Source organism: Gossypium arboreum, chromosome 11 (assembly GCF_025698485.1).
Source record: "Gossypium arboreum isolate Shixiya-1 chromosome 11, ASM2569848v2, whole genome shotgun sequence".
Lineage (NCBI taxonomy): Eukaryota > Viridiplantae > Streptophyta > Magnoliopsida > Malvales > Malvaceae > Gossypium > Gossypium arboreum.
In genome coordinates this window covers 19,919,761-19,925,345 of record NC_069080.1, presented here as the reverse complement: position 1 = coordinate 19,925,345, position 5,585 = coordinate 19,919,761, and positions in this window count along the sequence as shown.

Here is a 5,585-nt window from a genome sequence, read left to right as displayed (position 1 = left end):
GATGGTATCGGTGATGACAAATGCACAAAGAGCCATTTGCAGCAAGTTTTGAACAAGGAAAGAAAGTGGGTCATCGTTGTCTCTTAGATCAAAATTACTATCCTACTCCATCAATATGTACGTATATGTATATTTGTATCTAAGATAGCTTTAAAGCAAGTGAAACCCCTTGGAATTTGATGAAAGAAAACAAAGGGTAAAAGAAAAAGATGATAGAGCGTTGAGGGAAAGGGTTTTAGCGGGCAGGAGAGAATTTGAGTAGTGAGTGGTGAGCATCGTTTTGGGGAAATTTTAAGCTAAAAGCCAAAGTAAAGAGAAAGAAATAGGAGAGAAAGAGGAAGTGTTTTGTCATCAGAATCTGAATGGGAAGCTATCATTCGAGGTTGGTGGCTATAATGATGGAGAAAGAGGGTTAGAGCAGCGAGAGAGAAGATGAAGATAGAAAATAAGATATGTTCCAACGTTTATTCGTAAATGGATACAAGTGACTTTATAATGTGGACACTTGTGACCATCAATGTCATAAGTAGATTAAAACACGTAAATGTTGTGACAAAAAAAAATCATGTAAATGCATACATGTTAATAAAAAATTCAGGTGTAAGGGAAGGCTGAACAATCACGCAATAGTGTAAAAATCCTTTTTAAGTGGTCAAAGAGTGTTAGAATAAGTATTCGAGAGTTCTAAAGATTTTTCAAGAGAGTATTTTTATGAAACATATCCGGAGTAGATGGTCATAGAATTGGGATCATATATACTTTTAGAGGTTGTGTTGAGTTTTTCACACAAGAAGAGAAACATATCTATTTTACCCGGATAAAATATGAACCTGTAGTTGAAACTGGAGCAACAAAGTAATAAACCCGGATAAAGTAAGTGTTAAGTTTCAATCAAATGATCAATGAAACAAAATAAAGAAATTTTGTGTTTGAAAGCTTAAAACAGAAGCAAAAACGGATGAACAAAATTGAGAGAACAAGTTGGCTATGCTTGTTACTTAAAAAGTTCAAAATTACATGTACATAAGTAGATGGATTACATTGGTAAAAAACAAAGCTTGCTTGTGCAAGTAAATAACCTGTTAAATCAGCATAATGACTTCCTAAACAACTACTAAAACAGCTAAGTATCTAACTAAACCTTAGCAAATACAAAAGGTTACATTGAAACAACAAAAGTCAACTGTCACATGGACATACCAATCGAATTACTCCTTGGACAATAGCATGCTTCAGTTGTGATGCTCGGTCACTTGCATGCTCGTGCATGATTGCATGGTTGCATGCATGTTGCTGCTATAGTTGCCACCTTTGAACACTCCTCCTTGGCTACAAGGCAGCAAACTCCAATCTCTTTCCTTAAACACTCGAACCTTCCAGCAGCCAATGGTTTGGTCAGAACATCAGCAAGCTGATCCCTTGAACAAAAATGTACCAAGCAGATTTCCTTACCAAGTTCAGCTTCTCTCACAAAGTGATACCTGATCTTGAAATGTTTTGTTTTGCCATGGAACACAGGGTTTTTGGCAATGGCAACAGCAGAATGGTTGTCAACCTTAATTTCAGTTGCTTCCATCTGTCTAGCATTTAAGTCATCCAATAATTTTCTAAGCCAAATGGCTTGGTTAATAGCAGTAGCAGCAGCAATATATTCAGCCTCTACAGTGGATTGAGCTACTGTTTGTTGCTTCTTTGAACTCCAACTGAAAACACTTGAACCTAGAGTAAAGAAGTAGCCTGATGTACTCTTCATGTCATCAACTGAACCAGCCCAGTCACTATTTGAATAACCAACAAGTTTCAGCTCCTTTGACCTTCCAAACTTCACACCAAAATTCAGAGTCCCTTTAACATATCTTAGGACCATCTTTGCTACTTTAAAGTGTGCAACATTGCAGCAGTGCATGAACCTTGAGAGTAAGCCAACAACATATAGGATGTCTGGCCTTGTTGTTGTTAGGTAGAGCAAGCAACCAACCAAACTTCTGTACCCCCTTTCATCAACTCGATCGTGCTCACTTGTGCTTGACAGCTTCTCTCCTAGTGCAACTAGTGTGCTAGCAGGTTTGCACTTTGACTTACAGAATTTGCTTAGAACTTTTAGTGCAAAAGCTTGCTGGCTTATAAAAATCCCTTGTTCTTTTTGATTTACCTCCATACCAAGGAACTATGTCATCAAACCAAGATCAGTCATATCAAAAATGTCTTGCATTTGCTTCTTAAAGTTTTCAATCAGTTCATCTTTGCTGCCAGTGACTAGCAGATCATCAACATACAATGACACAATTAGCAGGGTCGTCTTTTTATCATTCTTGACATAAAAAGTGGGATCACTTATGCTTTTTGTGAACCCGAGCCTTGACAAGTAGGCATCAATTCTATCATACCAAGCTCTTGGAGCCTGTTTCAGGCCATACAGGGCCTTTTTGAGCTTGAAGACCTTGTGTTCTTCACCTAGGGCCTCAAATCCTTCAGGTTGCTCAATGAAGATTTCTTCTTTGAGAAGTCCATTTAGAAATGCTGATTTCACATCTAATTGGTGCACTTTCCACTGTTTCTGAGCTGCTAAGGCAAATAGCAGCCTTATGGTATCCAACCTTGCAACAGGTGCAAAAGTTTCAAAGAATTCGACCCCTTGCTGCTGACTGTAGCCCTTCACAACCAACCTGGCCTTGTGTTTGTTCAGAGACCCATCTGAATTTGTCTTGGTCCTGAACACCCATTTAACACCAATGACTTTTCTATTTTCTGGCCTATTGACCAGCTCCCAAGTGTCATTCTTTTGAATCATCTTCAGTTCAGCCTCCATAGCCTCTTGCCAGCATTTCTTTTTTACAGCTTCAGCATAGCAGGATGGCTCAACTATGGTCATAGCACACCTTTTATAGATATCTGCCAGAGTTCTAATGCCTCGAATAGGTGCATCATCATAGTTATCTTCAGCTTCAGCTTCAATTTCAGTAGGCTGCATGTCAGGACTATTCTGATTATCCTCAAGTAGGCTTGCATTAGTTCCATCCCATTTCCAATAACTTTCTTCATTAAACTTTACATCTCTGCTCACAATGATCTTCTTGGTCAATGGATCAAAGATTCTATAGCCTTTCTTCACACTGCTGTAGCCTACAAGCACCCCTGGCATGGACCTTTTTTCAAGCTTAGTCATTTTCTCTGCTGGAACCAGTGCATAGCACAAACAACCAAATACCCTCAAGTGTGACACTGTTGGTTTTTGTCCAAACCAAGCTTCAAAGGGTGTTTTTCCTTTCACTGCATTAGTTGGAAGTCTATTCAGCAAGTAAAATGAAGTGTTTACTGCCTCAGCTCAAAAGTTGTTAGGCATTTTAGCCTCAAACAAAAGGCACCTGGCCATATCAAGAACTGTTCTGTTCTTCCTCTCACAGACACCATTTTGCTGTGGTGTGTAGATGGTTGTTAGCTGATGAAGAATTCCAGCATCATCACATATCTTTTGGAACCTTTGAGACACATACTCAGTCTCATTATCTGACCTTAAGCATTTCAGCTTACAGTTGGCTTGGTTTTCAGCCAAAGCCTTGAATTTGCAAAAAGAAGTCAGCAACATCTGACTTTTGCTTCAAAAAGGTTACCCAACAGAACCTAGTGCAATTATCAATAAATAGTGCAAAGTACTTGTTCCCATTTGGGGAAGTGGTATTCATGGGTCCACAGATGTCTGTATGAACCAACTGGAGCCTCTCTTGAGCTCTTCATGCTTTGTTGGCGAGAAAGGATACGATCTGTGCCTTGCCAAGTCGACAGTGCTTCACACACATCCTTCTTTGGCTCAATGCAGGACATGTCTTCAACTAGGCTCATTTTGTGCAGTAGGCCAAGTGACTTGTAGTTCACATGGCCTAGCCTCCTATGCCACAAACTTGATTCATCAGCCTGAGCCACATGAGTTTTTGGCTCTAGCTGATTTACATCCAAAGTGAAACTTTGATCATTCATGGCTATTGTTGCTAACATTTGGTCGACAGCATCTTTGATCACACACACCTTGCCTTCAAAAATAAGAGAGTATCCCTTCTCTAGTAACTGACCAACACTTAACAGATTTTGGTCAATGTCAGGTACATAGAGAACCTCAGAGATAGTTTTGTTTCCTGACTTTGCGCCTATTACAGCCTTGCCTTTGCCTTTGGCCTCTATGAGCTCACCATTCCCTATTCTGACTTTGGTCACAAAGGTGGTGTCTAGCTCCTTGAACATGCTTCTGTTTGAAGCCATGTGATGAGTACACCTACTATCAATCAACCACATCTTGCTAACCTTGCTCGAGCTTGTAAAACAAGAAGCTGTGAAGATATGCTCTTCCTGTGCTTCAACATCTTCAGCAGTCTGAGCTTGATTCTGATGGTGCAGTTGTGGTTACACACTTTTTCAATGTGTCCAAGCTGTTTGCACCCTCTACACTGAATGTCAGGCTTGTACCAGCATTATTTTTCAAGATGATTGGTCTTCTTGCAATGAGTACAAGGTGAAAACTTTCTTTTGGTGGCTTCTTTCTTGCCTTTTTCCTTCTTTTCTGTCCAAGGCTTCTTGCCTTTGAAACTGGAGCTCGAGTTTAAGCATTCTCTGCCTCTAGCTTGAAAGGCTCCCTTAGAATACTCCTCCATTCTGTTTGCTCTTCTTTGCTCTTGTGCATAGAAAGCATTTATCAAATCTATAAATGGAATAGTTGATAGGTCCCTCGAGTCCTCTAGAGAAGAGATCTTTGATTCATACTCTCTGGCAGGGTTGTTATGACTTTTTCAACTACCCTTTGGTCACTAAAATCATCCCCAAGCAATCTTATGTTGTTGACAGTGGCCATTATCCTGTCAGTATACTGCTTGACAGTCTCTGACTCCTTCATCCTCAGATTCTCAAAGTCCCTTCTCAGGTTTATTAGTTGCTGTTGCCTAGTCTTCTCAGATCCTTGAAACTCCTCTTTGAGTTTTTCCCATGCCTGTTTGGGACTGTCACAGGCCATTATCCTTGTGAAGATCACATCTGAAACTCCACTTTGAAGGCATGACATGGCCTTATACTTCTTTGCACAGTTTTCATTATACTGCCAGATCTGAGCAATGGTTGGGTTTGCTCTTAGGGGAGGTGGCTCAGTGTCATTTTGGACCACATTCCACAGGTCATGTGCCTGCAGGTATGTCCTCATTTTCACAGCCCAGATGTTGTAATTTTCACCAGCAAAAATAGGTGGTGGTGGTGGTGAGAAGCTCATACTTGTAGCAACTAAAAAACCGACCAACAACAACAGCTCCTGCTTCTTTTTTTCAAACACGAGTTAGCCACAAACTGTGCACACCCACGGCCCTCAAAGAGAACAGGCTCTTGATACCATTTGTTGAGTTTTTCATACAGGAAGAGAAACAGATCTATTTTACCCGGATAAAATATGAACCTCTAGTTGAAACTGGAGCAACAAAGTAATAAACCCGGATAAAGTATTTGTTAAGTTTCAATCAAATGATCAATGAAACAAAGCAAAGAAATTTTGTGTTTGAAAGCTCAAAATAGAAGCAAAAACGGATGAACAAAATTGAGAGAACAAGTTGGCT